This window comes from Lepidochelys kempii, chromosome 11 (genome assembly GCF_965140265.1).
Source record: "Lepidochelys kempii isolate rLepKem1 chromosome 11, rLepKem1.hap2, whole genome shotgun sequence".
NCBI classification, from domain to species: domain Eukaryota; kingdom Metazoa; phylum Chordata; order Testudines; family Cheloniidae; genus Lepidochelys; species Lepidochelys kempii.
Window position 1 is genome coordinate 75,912,106 of NC_133266.1, and position 22,214 is coordinate 75,934,319.

Sequence of the window (22,214 nt, forward strand, 5' to 3'; positions counted from 1 at the left end):
TTTCTGAACCTTTTCCAGTTCCAATATATCTTTTTTGAGATGGGGTGACCACATCTCCACACAGTATTCAAGATGTGGGCTTACCGTGGATTTATATAGAGGGAATATGATATTTTCTGTCTTATTATCTATCCCCTTCTTAAGGATTCCCAACATTCTGTTTGCCTTTTTGATTGCAGTTACACATTGAATGGAAGTTTTCAGAGAACTATCCATAATGACACCAAGATCTCTTTCTTGAGTGGTAAGAGCTAATTTAGACCCCATCATTTTATATGTATAGTTGGGAGTATGTTTTCCAGTGTGCATTACTTTCAGTCACCTAATTTTGAGAGATCCTTTTGTAGCTCTTCACAGTCTGCCTAGAACTTAACTATCTTGAGTAGTATTTTTATCATCTGCAAATTTTGCCACCTCACTGTTTACCCCTTTTTTCCAGATCATTTATTAATATGTTGAATAGGACTGGTCCCAGTACAGACCCCTGTGGGGAAATACAACTACTTATCTCTCTCCATTCTGAAAACTTATTTACAATTTATTCCTACCCTTTGGTTCCTATCTTTTAACCAGTTACCAATCCATGAGAGGACCTTCCCTCTTATCCCATGACAGCTTACTTTGCTTAAGAGCCTTTGGTGAGGGACCTTGTGAAAGGCTTTCTGAAAATCTAAGTACACTATATCCCCTGGATCACCCTTGTCCACATGCTTGTTCACCCCCTCAAAGAATTCTAGTAGATTGGTGAGGCATGATTTCCTTTTACAAACACCATGTTGACTCTTCCCCAACAAATTATGTTCATCTGTGTGTCTGACAATCTTATTCTTTACTATAGTTTCAACCAATTTGCCCAGTACTGAAGTCAGGCTTACCAGCCTGTAATTGCTGCGATCACCTCTGGAGCCCGTTTTAAAAATTGCCCATCCAGTTAGCTATCCTCCAGTCATTTGGTACAGAAGCTGATTTAAATGATAGGTTACAGACTACAGTTAGTAGTTCTGCAATTTCACATTTGAGTTCCTTCAGGATTCTTGGGTGAATCCCATCTGCTCCTGATGACTTATTACTGTTCAGTTTATCAATTTGTTCCCAAACCTCCTCTAATGACACCTCAATCTGGGACAGTTCCTCAGATTCGTCACCAAAAAGAACGGCTCAGGTCTGGGTATCTCACTCACATCCTCAGCCGTGAAGACTGATGCAAAGAATTCATTAAGTTTCTCCACAGTGGCCTTATCGTCCTTGAGTGCTTCTTTAGCATCTAGATTGTCCAGTGGCCCCACTGGTTGTTCAGCAGGCTTCCTGCTTCTGATGTAGTTAAAAAATTTTTGCTATTACTTTTTGATTGTTTGGCTAGCTGTTCTTCAAGTTCTTTTTTGGCCTTCCTAATTATATTTTTACACTTCATTCGCCAGAATTTATGCTCCTTTCTGTTTTCCTCACTAGGATTTAACTTCCACTGTTTAAAGGATACCTTTTTGCCTCTCACTGCTTCTTTTACTTTGTTGTTTAGCCACGGTGGCACTTTTTTGGTTTTCTTACTATGTTTTTTAATTTGGGGTATACCTTTAAGTTGAGCCTCTATTAAGTGTCTTTAAAAAGTTTCCGTGCAGCTTGCAGGGATTTCACTTTTTGCACTGTACCTTTTAATTTGTTTCACTAACATCCTCATTTTTATGTAGTCCCCCTTTCTGAAATTAAATGCTACAGTGTTGGGCTACTGTGGTGTTTTTCCCACCACGGGGATGTTAAATTTAATTATATTATGGTCACTATTATGAAGCGGTTCAGCTATATTCACCTCTTGGACCAGATCCTGTGCTCCATTTAGGACTAAATCAAGAATTGCCTCTCCTCTGGTGGGTTGCAGGACTAGATGCTCCATGAAGCAGTCATATAGGGCAGGTCTGCACTACAGCCGGGATCGATACTCTGAGATCAATTCACCGATGGTCATTTTAGCAGGTCTAGTAAAGACCCGCCAAATTGACTGCAGATCGCTCCCCTGTCGACCCCTGTACTCTACCCCTGACGAGAAGAGTAAGGTAAGTCGACGGGAGATTTTCTCCCGTCGACCCACCGCGGAGTAAACCCCACGATAACTTGACCTAAGGTACGTTGACTCCAGCTACATTATTCACATAGCTGGAGTTGCGTAGCATAGGTCGACTTACTGCGGTAGTGTAGACATAGCCTTAAGTTGTCAAGAAACTTGATCTCTACATCCCATCCTGAGGTGACATGTACCCCGTCAATATGAGGATAATTGAAATCCCCCATTATTATTGAGTTTTTTATTTTAATAGCCTCTCTAATCTCCCAGGCACTATCACCATCCTGATCAGGTGATCAGTAATATATCCCTACTGCTATATTCTTATTATTCGAGCATGGAATTTCTATCCAGAGAGATTCTCTGGTACAGTTTAGTTCATTTAAGATTTTTACTTCATTTGATTCTACACTTTCTTTCACATATAGAGCCACTCCCTCACCAGCACGACCTGGTTTCTCCTTCCGATATACTTTGTACCCTAGTATTACTGTGTCCCATTGATTATCCTCATTCCACCAAGTTTCTGTGATGCCTGTTATATCAATATCCTCATTTAATACGAGGCACTCTAGTTCACCCATCTTATTATTTAGACTCCTAGCATTGGTATATAAACACTTTAAAAACTTGTCACTTTTTAGCTGTCTGCCATTACATGATGTAATTGAATGGGACTTTTTTTCATTTGACTTTCTCATCAGATCCTACCTGTATTTTACCTTTCATCCTCTCGTCCTTACTAGGACATAGAGAATCTCCATTAATAGTGTAACCCTTCTGCCCATCAGAGTTGGCAGCAACAAGGGCCGGGTTCAATATCTAGGGGATCCATTCCAATAACACAATGCAAACTGGCTCGAGCCCCCACCCAGTGACCTGGGACAAATATATACCACCCCCGCTGGGCGCCTCCAAGGGGCAATACTTCCCTTCTCGCAAGCACATAGTCTGAGTGTAGCAAAAGCCTTTTAATAACAGAGAGAAACAATGTGGCATTATGTTGGGGAAACACCACCAACAGGATTCATAATACAACCCACGAGCAAAAACCCACCCCAAGCAAATTGGGGCATGCCCCTTTCCCTTTGGTTCTTGAGTCCAGCAACCCCAAATCACCCAAAGTCCCAAAAGTCCAATGACCCAAAAGTCTCTTTCCCTGGTCAGGGGAGCCCCAGAGTTCAAAAGTTTATCTGCAGAGCTTTACCTCCCAACCTGGGTGGAGATGGGGGGGGAGGAAGAGAGGTAAGGGGCACCTTACATGATCTGAAGCTGACCACTCCACAGCTCCATAGGCCTTTGCTCCGCCAGCCGCCCCACAAACTGCTTCGCTCGGCTCCACTGCTCCACCAGCCGGCCCACGAACTGCTCCGCTCCACGGCCCACCAGCAGCTCCCGCCATCCCACCAACTGCTCCACCAGCCTGTCCACAAGGCGCTCCAGCCGTCCGGCAAACTGCTCCACCATAGATCTTCCGGCTCCCCCGCTCCTTAACCCAACGCTCAGTGATTTCAGCTCTTAGTCAGTTCAGCTCTTTGGTGAATTCAGCTTATAGTAGGGGAGCCCCAGTGCTGGTGCACCCTTAGCCCAAAGTGAGCTCAGCAGCCTGTAACTAGACTCCTAATGGAATCAAAATCAGCTCTGAGAGTCCGCAGTGGAGAGAGGAGGACGTGCAATTAGCATGTAAGGCCCTCACCAAGGGGCCCATGCCACTAAGTATTAATACTTGTCCCCAACCTCTCTCCATTCACAGAGTTTTGGAACCCATGACCCTTGCCTAGCGAGTGCCACTTAGTTGATGGTGAATCCCTCCATCATAACAAAAGGCCAAGTACAGTTCCCAGCACAGTTCCCATATTCAGGGTAATAAGAATTTATTCTTCCTGCCCCAATAACAGAGACACTGGGGATCCCACAGCAGCCAAAGTGACCATTTGGGCAGCTATGGCCTCATTCTAGGTGGGGTGGGTGTGCCTATGCAAATGAGATCAGCCCCTGAAGTTCTTTTCCACAACTTGCCACACCTCACCACCAGATGTCAGGGTGGAGCTCATCCTGACACTGCTTACAGTAGATTCTCCCCTAAAGGATGTCTCTGTCCGAACCACGTGCTGCTCTGCACCTGTTGGCTCTCCCCCAGCCCTGAGTTTAAAAACTGCTCTGTGACCTTTTTAATTTTCAGTACCAGCAATCTGGTTCCATTTTGGTTTAGGTGGAGCCCATCCTTCCTGTACAGCTCCCCCTTTCCCAAAAGCTTCCCCAGTTCCTAATAAATCTAACCCCCTCCTCCCTACACCATTGTCTCATCCATCGTTCTGCCTGTCTAACTGGCCCTGCGCGTGGAACTGGGAGCATTTCAGAGAATGCTACCATGGAGGTCCTGGACATGAATCCCTTACCTGGAAGCCTAAATTTGGCCTCATGTTCCGATAGCTGCTTTCACCAGAAGGGTCCCCAGAGCCGGTGGTGAACGGTCCCCATGAGGGGTCTCTTCCTGCAGTGCTGAGACCCAGCCACCTCTTGGGTGGGTCCATGGTGGCCATTATTAGCCAGTGACAGGGCGTGGAAGTTTATTGAATGGCCTGGCTCCTCCATCCCCTCCCATCTCCTGTTAAAGCAGCATTGGCCAGGGCTGTGTGAACGGCTGGTCGGGGGCGGTGATAACTTTCTCTCCATTTATCAAATACTAATATAAAATCACCACAAATTTTGTGTCTCTCCCCTTCAGAACTGTAGGATGTTCAGGGTTTGGAGGGAAGATAGTTGCCCTGAGTCCTTGCCCCAGATGTGAGGAGCGGAGGAGGGGGGAAGGCCTGGAACCTCCCCTCCGGGGATGTGATTAAACAGATTTTGGTGTCTTCCCCTCCCGAATGTCACAATTCTGGTTTCATTGACTCCAGAGTCGCTGCAAGGAAGGAAAAGGAGTGGCTCTGGATTAACATGGGAGCGGATAAGATCCGGGAAGTGGTGTCTTTAGCTGCTGTCACCAGAGGGCTCTGGCTGTTGCTAAGGGAGGGGAGGCTGCTCTCTCTGTCTCTCTTTACTCAAGGTATCAGGGTTGAGTTTCTCAGGTGGGATGGTGCTGCCTCCCCTGTGCTCTGGGAGCCCAGGCTGAGCCGCTGCTGCTCCTCAGCAGGGTCTGTGCTGTGGAGAGACCTTCATGAAAGGCTCCTCCCTGCCCAGCCCAGGCGGGGACTTCCTCTAGTGGCTGGAACTAGCCCCCTAAGGCAGCCCCGGGGCTCTGCCAACTCCAACTGCTGAGCCAGAGGCTCCAGGTGACTGAGAGAGACCCGGGGATGGTCAGAAAAGTGACTCTGCACAAATGTCACCAGGAGCCTGGGATCTCCCAGCCCCTGGGAATCTGCTACTTGTTGTTAATGCACCTGTGGGCGGGATCCGAGCTGCCTTAACAGCACTGAGCCATTGATCTCCTGCCAGGATCTGCCCAGTGGCAAAACTGGGGATTGAGGAGGGGAAGAGACCAGCTCCGTGGGGTTCCCCTTCGCGTGTGTGGGGTGTGGAGGTGCCAGGCAGAGAAGGGTGGGGGAAGGACAGAGATGGAGGGAGAGACAGCGTGAGTTGGGAGCAGTCAGGAAATTATGGCGGGGGGAGGGGAGCATGAAATCCCCTGTGATTTTGCCACTTCCCTCTGAAAGATTTATAAAATTCTCTCGGATTCCGTCGTAATTATCAAATATGGATGTAAAATCTAGGTCATTTTTTCCTCCTTTTCTCTCAAATTATTTATAATTTCTCCATTCAGCTTTTGTCTCATTTTCTCTCTAATTCTCTGGTGTCAATTTAAAATCTCCTCAGATTTGGGGTGTTTCCTACCCCTTGGATCTGCAGTGCTTTGTCTTTGTTTGGTTGGGAATTGTTGCCCTGAGCCATTCCCCAGGGTGCCCATTCTCTGCTGGCAACAGGGCATGGAAGGGAGAAACAAATCTCCCACATGGAGACCTCCCAGCCCCAGGTTACCCAGTCCCAGCTGCTGCCCCTCACCATGACCCAACCCTGCTCCCCCCATCCTCACTGCCAGTCACCCCTGCTGCTACCCCCTCCCACTGCCAGGGAACCTCTCAGCTCCATCCCCCTTCCTTTCCCCTTTCAAGTTGCCTTGTCTGGGCCTGTGAATGGCAGGTGGGGCGGGGAACCATCCTTTTCTGTTTGTTTATTGAACATCCATATTCCCTGACAACTTCATTAATGCAGCGCTAAGGGTGCCCAGTGCTGTTCTGAGCCCTTCCAGCAGGTCGAGTTCAGCAACACTCAAACCTCTCAAAAGTAGGAAATCCAGAGTGAAGGTCCCTGCCTGTGCAACCTTAACTCTGCCCCCTTGGAGTTGGCAGTAACCACTGGGCGTTATCCACATGTACTCCAGCTGCATTCACTGGGCTACGTGAAGCTGTAGTGAATGGCAGAGGCATGAGTTGGAGCAGCTGGGTAGAGGTGTGATTGTGAGGTGAGAAAATCTGGGGATTAATTTGAGGATTGGCGCAGAGCTGTGGTTGTGAATGAGGAGCTGTGGGTCTGAGTCCCCCCGGCCTGATCGAGGGGAAGAGGTGCATGTGTACCTTGAGCATCCAGTCTATATCATTTGCACGCTGAGTTGTGTACTTTGTGTCAGCACAGGGTTCTCCCTGCCATGGGGATTGTCAGCCGTGGGGTGGGATAGGAGAGCTGTCTGTGTGTTTAATGATGGATAAGTGAAAGATTTTGGAGGGAAATCCAGTGACTAATGGAGATGGGGCTGGTGAGTGTAGCAAGGGTGGGATTGTTTCTGGGGAGCAGGCTCCGTGTCTGAGTGTAGAAGAGCTGTAGGTAGGTCCTGCTCCGTGCCGCTCGCCTAAAACCAGATTCTGTCTCCGCAAAGGGGAGGTGTTTGAGTCTGAGCTGCAGCTGTCGGGAGCCCTGTTACCCGAGTAGTATGTGGGGTTCCTGCTGCGGGGGGGAGCTAGAGGTGCGAGTGTCACTGCTCTTGGAGCTCAGCGTTGGGTGCAGTAGCAGAAAGGGCAGCGTGTGGGTTCAGCAGACCTCGATGTTGTTCAGAAGGACCACAGGCTCGGTTCGGTGGCCAAGGCGCTCGGCCAGGTTTACTGTTGACAAAGAACAGGTCTAGTGCCCCACAGGAGCTACGGGTACTGGAATACAGCAGTTCTCCATGGGGGTCCACAAGCCCTTTCAGGGGGTCCGTGGGGCCCTGCAGCTCAAACCCAGAGCCTGAGCCCCAACACCCCTGTGGGGCTGAAGCCCCAGTCCATGGCGCCCCCCCTCCTGTTGAAGCCCCCATTCCTGACACACACACCCCCGCGCTGAAGCCAGGACTTGCAGGACTGAAGTCCTGCTCTCCGGTGTTCCCCATGGGGCAGAAGCCCTGAGCCCATGGGCAGAATTGGGTGCACGGGGGTGTTGCCCCCCCAAACTGCAGTGAAAGAGCAGGTCAGTCCTGAGGGCAGCTCCACACCCCTCCCCACTTCCTTCGCTCCCCACCCCCGGCCAGGTCAGAGGTGGGAAGCCAGAGCTGGGCACTGCGGGGCAGCTGCTGCTCTGCCTGGTGCCATGGAGCAGGCAGCCCTGGCATTCCCCCATCTGCTGCTGTTGCTGATGCCCGGGGTTGAAGCTGCTCCTCAGCTCCCAGCCCCCTTTGCTCCCACAGAGGCAGCTGGTCAGAGCTGCCTGGGCGAGGGGACCCGGCTCTGTGGCTGGCAGAGGCCTCCGGGAACGGGTACCACAGAGGAGCCCTCTGGGCACACAGCCCCTAGCTACCCCCCTCCCTGCACCCTGAGCTACCCCCCTGTCCTCACACAGCCTCCAGCTACTCCCTCCCTGCACCCTGTGCTACTCCCTCCCTGCACCCTGTGCTACTCCCTCCCTGCACACAGCCCCTAGCTACCTCCTCCCTGCACCCTGAGCTACCCCCTGTCCTCACACAGCCTCCAGCTACTCCCTCCCTGCACCCTGTGCTACTCCCTCCCTGCACCCTGAGCTACCCCCCTGCACACAGCCCCTAGCTACCTCCTCCCTGCACCCTGAGCTACCCCCTGTCCTCACACAGCCCCTAGCTACCCCCCTCACTGCACCCTGTGCTACTCCCTCCCTGCACCCTGAGCTACCCCCCTGCACACAGCCCCTAGCTACCTCCTCCCTGCACCCTGAGCTACCCCCTGTCCTCACACAGCCCCTAGCTACCCCCCTCACTGCACCCTGTGCTACTCCCTCCCTGCACCCTGAGCTACCCCCCTGCACACAGCCCCAAGCTACCTCCTCCCTGCACCCTGAGCTACCCCCTGTCCTCACACAGCCTCCAGCTACTCCCTCCCTGCACCCTGTGCTACTCCCTCCCTGCACCATGAGCTACCCCCTCCCAAACACAGCCCCTAGCTACCTCCTCCCTGCACCCTGAGCTACCCCCTGTCCTCACACAGCCTCCAGCTACTCCCTCCCTGCACCCTGAGCTACCCCCTGTCCTCACACAGCCTCCAGCAACTCCCTCCCTGCACCCTGTGCTACCCCCTGTCCTCACACAGCCTCCAGCTACTCCCTCCCTGCACCCTGAGCTACCCCCCTGCACACAGCCCCTAGCTACCTCCTCCCTGCACCATGAGCTACCCCCTGTCCTCACACAGCCTCCAGCTACTCCCTCCCTGCACCCTGTGCTACTCCCTCTCTGCACCATGAGCTACCCCCTCCCAAACACAGCCCCTAGCTACCTCCTCCCTGCACCCTGAGCTACCCCCTGTCCTCACACAGCCTCCAGCTACTCCCTCCCTGCACCCTGTGCTACCCCCTGTCCTCACACAGCCCCTAGCTACCTCCTCCCTGCACCCTGAGCTACCCCCTGTCCTCACACAGCCTCCAGCTACTCCCTCCCTGCACCTTGTGCTACCCCCCTGCACACAGCCCCTAGCTACTTCCTCCCTGCACCCTGAGCTACCCCCTGTCCTCACACAGCCTCCAGCTACTCCCTCCCTGCACCCTGTGCTACCCCCCTGCACACAGCCCCTAGCTACCCCCCTCCCTGCACCCTGAGCTACCCCCTGTCCTCACACAGCCTCCAGCTACTCCCTCCCTGCACCCTGAGCTACCCCCTGTCCTCACACAGCCTCCAGCTACTCCCTCCCTGCACCATGAGCTACCCCCTCCCAAACACAGCCCCTAGCTACCTCCTCCCTGCACCCTGAGCTACCCTCTGCCCACACACAGCCCCTTGCTGCCCCCCCGTCCATGCACCCTGAGTTACCCCCTCCCTGCACCCTGACCTACCCTCCTTCCCGTACCCAGCCTCTAGCTCCCCCTGCCTGCACCCTGAACTACCCCCCTGCCTGCCCACAGCCACTAGCTGCTTTCCTGCCTGCACCCTCAGCTACTCTCCTGCCTGTGCACCGCCCCTAGCTACTCCCTCCCTCCACTCTGAGCTACCCCCATAGAATCATAGAATATCAGGGTTGGAAGAGACCTCAGGAGGTCATCTAGTCCAACCCCCTGCTCAAAGCAGGGCCAACACCAACTAAATCATCCCAGCCAGGGCTTTGTCAAGCCGGCCCTTAAAAACCTCTAAGGATGGAGATTCCACCACCTCCCTAGGTAACCTATTCCAGTGCTTCACCACCCTCCTAGTGAAATAGTGTTTCCTAATATCCAACCTAGACCTCCCCCACTGCAACTTGAGACCATCGCTCCTCGTTCTGTCACCTGCCACCACTGAGAACAGCCGAGCTCCACCCTCTTTGGAACCCCCCTTCAGGTAGTTGAAGGCTGCTATCAAATCCCCCCTCACTCTAATCTTCTGCAGACTAAATAAGCCCAGTTCCCTCAGCCTCTCCTTGTAAGTCAACTCCAGCCCCCTGATCATTTTCGTTGCCCTCCGCTTGACTCTCTCCAATTTGTCCACATCTCTTCTGTATTGGGGGGACCAAAACCTATGTCTGGATTCTCTCTCTGTCCTTCCAGATGATCAGATGGTGAGTGAGACTGTGGAGCAGACTCCACAGCAGGACGATGGTGAGCAAGTAGAACCATATAGGACATTAGGAGGAAGATCCAAAGGGAAAGTTTCTTGGAGTTCACACAGGAGAAACATCCCACAAGTGTTCGGAGCTTGAGAAAAGCTTCCTCAAGCGTTCACACCTTATCATACATCAGAGAATCCACACAGGAGAGGGCTCCTTCACATGCCCTGAGTACAGGAAAAGCTTCAAAGTCAGTGCGTACCTCATCAGACATCGGCGAGTCCACACTGGAGAGAGGCCCAGAGGTGCCCTGAGTGCAGGAAAAGCTCCAAAGTCAGTGCGTACCTCATCAGACATCGGCGAGTCCACACTGGAGAGAGACCCAGAGGTGCCCTGAGTGCGGGAAAAGCTCCAAAGTCAGTGCGTACCTCATCAGACATCGGCGAGTCCACACTGGAGAGAGGCCCAGAGATGCCCTGAGTGCGGGAAAAGCTCCAAAGTCAGTGCGTACCTCATCAGACATCGGCGAGTCCACACTGGAGAGAGGCCCAGAGGTGCCCTGAGTGCAGGAAAAGCTCCAAAGTCAGTGCGTACCTCATCAGACATCGGCGAGTCCACACTGGAGAGAGACCCAGAGATGCCCTGAGTGCGGGAAAAGCTCCAAAGTCAGTGCGTACCTCATCAGACATCGGCGAGTCCACACTGGAGAGAGGCCCAGAGGTGCCCTGAGTGCAGGAAAAGCTCCAAAGTCAGTGCGTACCTCATCAGACATCGGCGAGTCCACACTGGAGAGAGACCCAGAGGTGCCCTGAGTGCGGGAAAAGCTCCAAAGTCCGTGCGTACCTCATCAGACATCGGCGAGTCCACACTGGAGAGAGACCCAGAGGTGCCCTGAGTGCGGGAAAAGCTCCAAAGTCAGTGCGTACCTCATCAGACATCGGCGAGTCCACACTGGAGAGAGACCCAGAGATGCCCTGAGTGCGGGAAAAGCTCCAAAGTCAGTGCGTACCTCATCAGACATCGGCGAGTCCACACTGGAGAGAGGCCCAGAGGTGCCCTGAGTGCAGGAAAAGCTCCAAAGTCAGTGCGTACCTCATCAGACATCGGCGAGTCCACACTGGAGAGAGACCCAGAGGTGCCCTGAGTGCGGGAAAAGCTCCAAAGTCCGTGCGTACCTCATCAGACATCGGCGAGTCCACACTGGAGAGAGACCCAGAGGTGCCCTGAGTGCGGGAAAAGCTCCAAAGTCAGTGCGTACCTCATCAGACATTGGCGAGTCCACACTGGAGAGAGACCCAGAGATGCCCTGAGTGCGGGAAAAGCTCCAAAGTCAGTGCGTACCTCATCAGACATCGGCGAGTCCACACTGGAGAGAGGCCCAGAGATGCCTTGAGTGCGGGAAAAGCTTTCGTTGGAGCTCAAGTTTTATCCGACATAAGAGAACCCACACAGGCGAGTAACGCCATAAATATCGTGACTAGGGCTGGCCAAATATTTTTTGTAAAATACATTCGCAAATTCCCACCTAGTTTGTACCATTTTCTTCAGTGTGGTCTCTCAGCTCAACGTGAGCTACCTTGTCTCTGTCTTTTGCCCCTTCCCCTTCTTTGGGGGGAGTCTCATCATCCTTTGTCAACTTCTTTGTCTTATATCTCCTGGGAGTGTCTCCTTGTCCTGCCAGAAATATCCATCAGCACCAGGTGGGGAGATGGGGTTGACCTTGACTAGCTACAGGGAGGTACAAACGGCTTGTGCCTTGTCCCCACTGGGATTGTGCGTGGAGGTAGCCGCTCATCTTAGCGATCTTCTTGTAAGAACTACAGCTACATTTGTAATGCACACGTCACCCGGGTGCAGTGGCTGGGGTTAGCTTTCCCCTGGACCTGAGCTCACCGCCATCATTGTTCCTAGTCTAGACAAACCCCAGCATCATGTGGATGTCATTCCCCCATCACAAAGTGATGGTTAGTGTCACGATGCTGCCTTTGGTGGGACCCTTCTGAGAGTACCAATTCAGGACAAATTGCTGGGAGCAGGGCAGTTACAGCCCAAGGCTGGGGTTCCATTGCACAGCAAGGCCAACCAAACCGGCCAAACAGAGAGGACTTTGGTTTTACACCACTGGATAACCACAAGTCACACAAGCAATTCCCTTAGACACTCCACTTTCCCAGGATCACCACCAGGGCCACTCGTTATGGGGAAGAATGGTTATGAAAACCAATACCCCAGTAAAAGAAAAAAGGTTCTCTCGATCCCAAAGGACCCAGCCCCAGACCAAGGTCAATATACAAGTTAGATCTTACCCACAAATCACACTGTTGCCCATCCTTTAGAATCTAAAATCTACAGAATTATTCATAAAAGGAAAAAGATATAGATGAGAGCTAGAATTGGTTAAATGGAATCAGTTACATACAGTTATGCCAAAGTTGTTGGTTCAGTAGCTTGGCCCTATTAAATTCTGGGTGTCACACTTTAGGAAAGATGTGGATAAATTGAAAAGTCCAGGGGAGGAGAGCAACAAAAATGAGAAAAGGTTTAGAAAATCTGACCTATGAGGAAAGGTTAAAAAAAACAGGGCATCGTGAGTCTTGAGAAAAGAAGTCTGAGAGGGGACCTGAGAACATTATGCAAATGTACGAAGGGGTGTTATCCAGAGGATGGTGATCAATTGGCCTCCATGTCCCCTGAAGGTAGGACAAGAAGTATTGGGGATAATCTGCAGCAAGGGAGGTTTAGGTTAGATATTAGGAAAAACTTTCAAACTATAAAGGTAGGTAAGCTCTCGAACAGGCTTCCAAGGGGAGTTGTGGAATCCCTCTCATTAGAGGTTTTTAAGAACAGGTTGGACAAACATCTATCAGGGATAGTCTAGATTCTTATTGGCTTCAGCTCCCAAGAGCAAAGCCTGACTCTATGCTACCTGGCTGGTCTTCCGTGGGAACATCTCCTGGCTGGGCCTGAGCCCGCTTCTGAGGGGCGATGGGGTTCGGCGGGTCTGTGCTATGTCCTCTCCGGAGGGTGAGGGAGGATGGTGAGTGACACCCTTGTGTGCAGATGATCTCCTCGCTCGGTGGCTGCCAGCGCTCTAGCCCAGCACTGAGTGTCCCAGAGAGGAGTGGGGAGAGGCCAGGCCGGGTTGGGATTTTGGAGGAGTGATGTGGTTGGTGCGGAGGGCAGTTCGGGTCTCGGGATTGCTGGGTGCTCTGCTCCTCTGACCTCACAGGTGCCTTGTGCAGTGCGACTGTTGTCACAAGTGAGCCCCCCTCCCTCCTCCGCAGATAGCACCCTTGTGCACTAGGCTTTTGGGGGCTGTGAGAACAGGAGTCAGAGTGGGTTCCTGGACTTCATCAGTGTTTGTGGGGAGGAAGCTGTCCAGTCCCAGCTGTGCTCCAGCCGTAGGAATTAAGATACCTTCAGGCAGATATCAAGGGTCATGATAGAAAGGGGCCAGCCTGCGTTAATGTCAATGAAATGCCCACAGTGATCCACAAGCGCCTGGAGAACCATAGAGAAATACCCCTTCTGATTAACGTACTCAGAGGCTAGGTGGGCTGGTGCTGGAATTGGAAAATGCGTCCCATCTATCTCCCCTCCGCAGTTAGGGAAACCCATTTGTGCAAGCCAGCCACAATGTCACGCAAGTTACCCGGAGTCACGGTTCTTCTGAGCAGGATGCGATTAATGGCCCTGCAAACTTGCATCAACACGATTCCAATGGTCGACTTTCCCACTCCAAACTGGTTAGCGACCGATCGGTAGCTGTCTGGAGTTGCCAGCTTCCAGACTGCAATAGCCACCCGCTTCTCCCCTGTCAGGGCAGCTCTCAATCTCGTGTCCTTGTGCTGCAGGGTGGGGGGCGAGCTTCACACACAGTTCCATGGAAGTGGCTTTTCTCATCCGAAAGTTCTGCAGCCACAGCTCATCATCCCAGACTCGCATGACGATGTGATCCCACCACTCAGTGCTTGTTTCCCGAGCCCAAAAGCGGCGTTCCACAGTGGTGAGCATGTCTGTGAATGCCACAAGCAGTCTCTTGTCGTATGCGTTACTCACGTCAATATCATCGTTGGAGTCCTCACTGTCAGTTTGGATCTTAAGGAGTAACGTGACTGCCAAACGTGACGTGCTGGCAAGACTCGTCAGCAGACTCCTCAGCGGTTCGGGCTCCATTCCCGCAGACCGAAAGGGAAGACAGAGCGCACAGTACAAAAAACGTTGAAGGATGGCGCCAAATGTGGAGGGAAGCACAGGGATTGCTGGGATGCGAAGTGATGCATCATGGGGCATTGGGACGGGACCCAGAATACCCCGCCCCCTTCCCACAAGCCACAGCACCAGAATGGGAGGACGGGCTCTGTGGGACAGCTGCCCATAATGTACCGCTCCCAATGCCGCTGCAAGTGCCACAAATGTGGCCACGCCAGGGCGCTTGCAGCTCTCAGAGTGGGCAGACGGCCGAGCTTTCCCTGCTGCGCTCTCCAAAGGCGGGTTTAACTCACAGAGCTCTACATCTGCAAGTGTAGCCAAGCCCTCGGGCTCCACATGGAGACTATCCTGTGCTTTGAGACTCTAGTTAAATGAGGTGATGATTACACAGCACTGCCCCAGTGGGAACAGCTACTCAGGTAAAAGGGCCCGTCAGTGCCCTGGGGCAGCTGGGGCTAACAGGGAATAAAGCACTTCCACCAACTGAGTGCTTTGGCTGGGTTGGGCATTCCAAGCGCAGCCACCTGCCCAGGACAGGAGTAAAGCTCCTCCTGAGATCACAGAGGCGGAGACCCCAAGCTGGAGCTCGTTGGAGTTTGGAAGCATGCTGTCCTCCTGCGGGGTCACTGGCAGAGGGGGTTCAGCAGTCCTGGGGAGATTGCCATAATCTGACCCTCCACTGCAGCCTCCCCAACCCCAACCCCTACAGCAACTCCAGGACAGGGCTTGCATTCTCTCCCTCCAGGGAGCCAGTACACAGGGCCCTGCATCCTAGCCCCCCAGCCACAGCCTGCCCTGAACTCCAGGCTCCGCAGTTTGCAGCTCTCACAGTCACTGGGTGTCAATGAACTGTGGGGGCACCCACAGGGCTGAGCTCTAAGAGTTCCCCTTTCCACTGCCCACCCCAGGACATAAGGTTAGCACAGAGATTCCAGTGACCCAGACCCACCTCTGTGAGCGAGTTGCATTGGTTGCTGCTCCCCTCAGGGGCTGGTACTGAACCCACATGAATGCACCTCTGCACTCTGGGTCTTGGCTGTCCTTGGCTGGCAAACTGTGAATCGGTTGCAGTGCAGGAGAGGGGAGTGGTGTGTTAAAGAAGCATTTATTTGTCAGCCTTTCACACTGCAAGGTGGGAAACTGAGGCAAAGGACACTGTCTGACGTGTTGCAGGGCGGGTGTTTGCTTATAGTCACATGCTTTTGAACTGTGGTTGTGGTGTCTTCCCAAATGTGTGCCGGGTCGCCATTTCCCTATTAGTAAAAGTGTCTTTTGCTACACACTCAGTGCTGGCAAGAGGGGGAGTATTGCCTCTTTGATTTGCCCATGGGGGTGGTAAATTTTCCCAGATTACTGGTTGGGGGCTTGTAGTCTGTATGGCCGTCCCTCCCTGTCAACCTCAGAGAGAGGCCATGCCTCCGCGCTGTCACCCACCTGTACAGGTGAGCTCAAAAGCAGGGAATTAGCTGCAGCTAGTATTCAGGCCCACTGGCCGGGTAGAGCAGTTAAGCAGTCTCTGAGCCCCAGGCCCTTGGTCAGAGCAGGGCAGCAAACAGTTAGTAAGGTATAACCAGATGATCGTCTAGATTACTTGTTGTGGCTCAAAACACTTGTTTTGTGTTGTTAAGAGGAACCCCTAGATATTGAACCCAGACCTTCTTGCTGCTGACTCCACCTGGCAGAAGGGTAACATTAGGAAAGGAATAGAAAATAAGACGGAAAATATCATAACCCTGTTGGCCTGGGGCCCCAGGGGGCAAACCTGCAGGGGGGTGGGCAGAGTCTGTGCAGGGGGGATTGCAGGAGGAGCGCTGGGGTGAGACTCGGGTCTTGACATGCTCAACCCTGGGTCACCGTTCAGTGTGGACTCTCCAGCACAGGCTTAGACACACTGAGCCTGCAACGCGAGTCCCGCACACCCCGGCTCACATTGCAGTGACTGTTACAGTCTGACAGGGAGACGGTTACACAACTTGTCTCCCTCAGGAACCTTCCTCTTCACAGAAAGTTTATTTTAAAGCGGAGCAACATGAATTCCATTTGAAATAGAAATAATTAGAGTCTATCTTGGGTGTCTATTCTCCAATACGCTACTTCTCTCAACCCTTTGGAGTGAGGTTTTACTTCACCACTGCTTAATCCAAAGAGGCTGAATTACGTCAAATAACTTTTCAGAATCAGCCACCATTTCCTATAATACTGATGTGAAATAATAGATAATTTACAGTATTACAATACAATCAGCTTATCACAGAATGAGTCTCTTATTCTGGAATGATGAACTTCGTGTTTAATTCCATTATCACTGGTAACAACAACATATTCAAACATTACAAAAACTTAACATATGGGTTAGTTTTCTCTCAATCCTCATTTCCACCCAATGAGCTCTATGTAATGCTCTGTTCTCCACTAACATAGGTGCCTTCCATTTCTGTGAGTTCATTTGTCTCCAGGGGGAGGTCTACACTGCAACAGGAGACCGTGATTGAGTCCAGGCTCAAGCCTAAAGCCCTTTGCATTTACACTGCAATTGTGCAAATCCAGAGCTTGGACCCAGGGTCCCAGGACCCTGCAGGGCTGGAGGGCCCAAGCTCAAGTTAAGCTGAGCTCCAAGGCTGAGCCCCATTGCTTTGCAGTGTAGATGCAGTCCCGCTTGACTGGGTCCCAGGAGTCAGCTGGAAGTATCCCACAATTCCATGGGACAAATTCCTCAGTCCTCTCTAAGGCGGCTGGAGATTTCATCTCGGTGCTCCCCTCCGGTCGCCAGCTGATGCCCCTGAGCTAGCGTGTGCCGCTCTCTGTCCTGTGGGACCCCTCTCGCGGGCGGGGTCTCCAGAGCCCCATGCTAAGGGGCTGATCTCCCGTCCTAGGCAGGGGGGACACGGCCATCCAGGTGAGGTGATGGGCCTTGAGCTCGGTGACCAGGAATGTGCCCTGCACTGAGCTGCCAGCATGGCAGGGGCTGGCCTGTGGGGGCAGGTGGGCTGCTCTGTCTCTCACTCAGGCCCCTCTGCAGCTTCCTGACTGGGAAAGTGACTTTAAAAGAGCATCTCGATGGCCAGGGGTCGATCTCTTCTGATTGCTGAGGGGAAGCTGCCCGGCCCACCCTCCTCGTGCCGTCCCTGCAGCGCGGCCTGGCTTAGTTCACTGGTGCAGGGACAGATCCCCGCTGCACCGAGGAGTGTCACGGGCGAACGGCTAGACAATGCCAGGCAAAACAAGTGTCATGTGACCCGCACAGCCCCTGAGCTAGCGCGAAGGAGACCCTGTGCCCACCCCCTGCTGCCACTGACCGACCCCTGCCGGCCCCTCCCAGAGAGTAATGGGGGCATGTGCTTCCAGGGGCCTTTCGTCGGAGGTTATGCAAACTCCGTGACATAAGTGGGTCAGCATTGTTCCTGCCCCTCTGACCCTGCCCCTGCGGCTGTTGCAAAGAGGCCCGGTGGGCTGGGGGCAGGCGAGGGAGGGGAAGGGGAATGGGCAGTGTGGGGGAGGGCAGCCACGGGTGGGCAGGACCTTGAATCAGCGCAGGCTGAGAGTTCACTTTCTGCACTGTGCCCCAGCTGCCAAGGGGCCAGATGAAGCCCAGCGCCTCCGTGAATCCCGGCTGAATGCTGGGAACGGTCCCGCACACAGATAAGGAGAGTCCTTCTCTCACCCTTCGTGGCAATGGAGACCCCAACCCCTGCTGGCTGACGGGGCACATGCAGCCGAGCCGGGCGGCGTTGGCGAGGAGGGGGACCGCAGCGCCGGCTCCTGGAGACGTTCTCTGCCTAGGACCAGGGCCGGTGCAAGCACTAGGCGAACGAGGCGGTCGCCTAAGGCGCCAAGTGGTTGGGGGCAGCCGTGGAGCGGAGGTGAGCTGGGGCAGGGGGGTGGGGGAGGGCCGCCTGCAGCAAGTAACGGTGGGAGGGGTTACAAAGAGCTGATTGGCGCCGCGAGCCTGGGAGGCGGGAGAAGCGGTGGCGGTGGCGTGATCGGGGAGGAGGCGGAGCAGAGGTGAGCTGGGGCGGGGAGCTGCTGCATGTGGCTGCCGAGGGGAAGGAGGGGGCAGTGGGGAGGTGCCGCAAGGGGGGCTGCCCGGGCTGAGGGGAGGGAGGGAGGGGGCGGTGGGGAGCTGTCGCAGGGGGGGGTGCCTCAGGGTGGGGGGGGTGGGGAGCAGCCGCGGGGAGGAGGTGGCGCAAGGTGGAAGTGTCCCCTTGGGTGTGAAACCTCCTTGCACCCGCCCTGCTCAGGACAGTTCACTGTGTGCGCGCTGTGCAGCCTCCACGCTGGAGTCGTTACTCTCCGTCCTCGCAGCCCGAATGGAATTACATGTCACACCCTGGAGCGGGAGCATCGAACCTCAAAAAGGGGAACTGCACAGAAATGGGAGGAGTGAAATGGAAATTGAAAGCAACATGCCAGGGTGAAATGCCAGCAAACGGCAAAGAGACTATTTAAAAACACCGTACTAGAGGCTCGCACTAAACCTATACCAAAAATATAAATACCAAAACCAGCATGAGGATCAAAAAAATGCCACCATGGCTAAATAGCCGAGTAAAAGAGGCCCTCAGTGGCAAAAAGTTCTCCTTTCAAAACTGGCAGTCAAATCCTAATGAGAAAAATACAAAGAAGCAGAAACACTGGCAAGCCCAGTGAAAAGTAGAAAACAGCCGGCCAAAAAAGAGTGCGAAGAGCAACTAGCTAAGGCACAACAACTACCAGCAAATTATTTTTTAAGTCCAGGGGCAGGAAGTCGCCAAACAGTCAGCAAAGTCACTAGGCGATCGAGGTGCGAAAGGTGCACTCCAGGAAGAGAAGGCCGATGCGGAGAAGCGAAATAAATTCCTTGCTTCTGTCTTCACTGCAGAGGATGTGGAGGAAATCCATACACACCAGCCCTTCTTTTCGGTGACAGATGCTAGAATCAAAGAACAATAGAACCGTGGGGTTAGAAGGGACTGCAAGGTTCAGGGAGGGAGTTTGGGTGCAGGAGGGGGTTTGGGGTGTAGGCTCTGGGAGAGAGTTTGGGTGCAGGCTCTGGGAGGAAGTTTGGGTGCTGAGTGCAGGCTCTGGGCCGGAGCATGGGGTTGGGGTGCAGGAAGGGGTGTGGAAGGGGGCTTTGGGTGCTGGGTGCGAGAGGGGTTTTGGGTGCTGAGTGTGGGCTCTGGGCTGGGCCAGGGGGTTGGGGTGCAGGAGGGGGTGTAGGGTGTGGGGCTGGGCCAAGGATGAGGAGTTTGGGGTGCTGCAGGTTGGCTGCCCTGGGGCTGCGGTGGGGGGCCAGAGGGGAGCATTCCCACCAGGGACAAGAGACTCACCCAAGCCCCGCCAGGCTGCTGATCGGAGGTCCTGCAGGATAAGCCCCACCCCCAGATTCGACTCGGAGTCACCTGCCGGGGGGGCGGGGGAGGCTGCCATGCACCTCCTCCCTCTGCAGCCGCAGCAGCTGCCCCCGGCGCCACTCCCTTGTAGCCCGCAGTGGCAGCGGCCATCGAGGGAGCGCAGCGCGGAGCTGCAGCAGGAAGGCAGGTACGCTCGGGGGAGGCACGGGGGCAGCAGGCAGGGCTGGGGGAGAAACCTGGCCCTGAACATTGGTGGAGCCGGGCCCCCCAGGCCCTGAATTTGCCGGCTCATGTAACTCACTGCCCCTGGCAAGGTTCATCTGGTCTAACCCCTACCAAGAGGCAGGACTTTGTGTGTCTAAACCACCCATCTTCTCTCGTCCAGCTGGGATCCCTTGACTGCAGCAACTCCCCATATGTCCTAGCTCTCCTCTTTCCCTCACATCCTTCACTTCTCTGGCCATTGGTTTGCTGTATCTCTGAACCCTCCCTCTGTACGCCCTGGCTCCAGCAGCTAGTTACCCAGGCTACACTCCCATTGCCATCCGTGGGGGTATCCTGGGCTGTGAGGGCTGCAGGTTTTGGCCCATGGTCAATGCACATGCGATGGCTGCTGTAGACCTATGCGGTGACTCCTGCAGCCCATCGCCAAGCTGCTGGGCCATATTCCGCAGGGTGGCCTCCCTGGCTGAGAAACTGGGAGCAGCGAAACCCTGGGTTAGAGAAGGAAAATGTCCCCAACAGAACACTCTGTAAATGGCTCCCAGAAACGTCCCAGTGACACCCGACTGTGCAGCCCTGGGGATCTCTCGCAGGAGTTCTCCTGCTTCTTCATTGTCACCACGGGCAACAGTCTGGCAGTGGGAGTGGAGAGGGGGTGGCTACAGGCAGAGCTTTCCATGGCTTCCAGAATGAGAGCCTGACAGGGCTTGTGCCCTTGGTGGAGACGGGCCAAGATTGAATCCCCACCCGTGCCCATGGTGTCTCTGAGTGGCCATGGCTTCCCTTACCCATCAGTGCAGGCTTTTCAGGAGGAGGAGGAGAACCTGGCCATGGAGGAGGCAGCCTCTCTGGGTCTAAGCAGCACCGGAGCCGGATGGGAGCTTCTGGTATGGGAGGTTTCACGTGGGGTCCATGCAGCTGGAGAGGACAGAGCTGGGCCCAGAGTCCTGGGGCAGCTCCTCAGTCAGTTCCTGTGAGACACAAAGGAAAATGTCAGATTCAGGCCCCACAGAGCCCTGGGCATTTCCCAGAGAGGCTGGCCAGACACAGCCAGCAGGATCCTCTGGCAACACAGCTGGGCCCTGCTCTCCCGATTCCTTCCTTCTCTTGGCCCACCCCCAGCCTCTCTCAGCTGCCCCCTACCTTTCTATCCCCAGCCTCAGCTTACCCTCCACTCCCATGATTCCCCACCTGCCTCCTAGCGCTTACACCCAGAATTTCCTCTTGGCTGCTGCCCAGACCTCAGCCCCAGGAATCCCTGCTCTCTGCTGTTGGATAGGGGCAGGAGGTCCCAGGGGCAGTCAGAGGACAGGGAGCTGTTGGATGGGGCAGAGGTTCTGTGGGGGGTGGTCAGAAGACAGGGAGCAAGGGGGGTTGGAGAGGGGGTGGGATCCCGAGAGGGGGTAGTCAGGGGACAAGGATCGGGGGGGGGGGAATTGATGGGTTGGGGGTTCTGGGTGGGGCAGTCAGGGGGTGGGAAGTGGGAGGGGGCAGATAGGGGGCAGGGGCCAGGCTGTTTTGGGAGGCACCACCTTCCCTACCTGGCCCTCAGACCAAAAAGGTTGCCCACCCCTGTCCTAGAGGGTAAGTGTCCCCATGAGGTGCTGTGAATCGTCCTGGACAACCCCCTCTGCAGGGAGCTGGGATGGGCAAGGGGCAGGATGGACTTATTTCCTACTAAGATAGGTAACGTTTGTACCTTGTCACCACCCTGGAGATGTTCCATGACAACCTCTGGGCAGCTTCTTCCATGTCCAGATCTTCCCCCTCCTCCACTTCCTCTTCCGTGTCCAGGTTTCCCCCTCCTCCATGTCCAGGCCCTCCCCCTCCCCCACTTCTTTCTCCGTGGCCAAGTCCTCCCCCTCCTCCATGTCCAGGTCCTCCTCCTCCTCCGGGGCAAGGTCCCTTCCTCCTTCTCGTTTTCCTCTGTGGCCAGGTTCTCCTGCTCCTCCTCTTCACCTTCCTCTATGGCCTCATCCACAATCTCCTCCTCTCTGGCCTGGTCCTCTTCCTCTTCCTCTTGCTGCATGGCTATATCCTCCTCCTCCATGGCCAGATCCTCCTGCTCCTCTTCTGTGGCCAGATCATCCTACTCCTCCAGTTCCTCCTCTTCCTCTCTTGTCAAGTTCTCCACCTAATTGATAGACAAGTCTTCATCATCCTCCTCCTCTGCAGCCAGGTCTTCCTCTTCTTTCTCCTCTTCCATGCCCATGTCCTCCTCTTGCCACCTGGCCAAAGAGGAGGAGGAAATGGCCATGGAGGACAAGGTCATGGAGGAGGAAGACAACAACCTGAGCAAGGGGGACCTGGCCATGGAGGTGGAGGAGGACTTTGTCTTGCCCTCCTCCTCTTCATCCAAGTCGTCCTCTTCCGCTTTCTTCTCTATGACCACATGCTCCAATCCCATGGCCAGATTCTCCCCCTCTTCCACTTCCTCCTCTATGG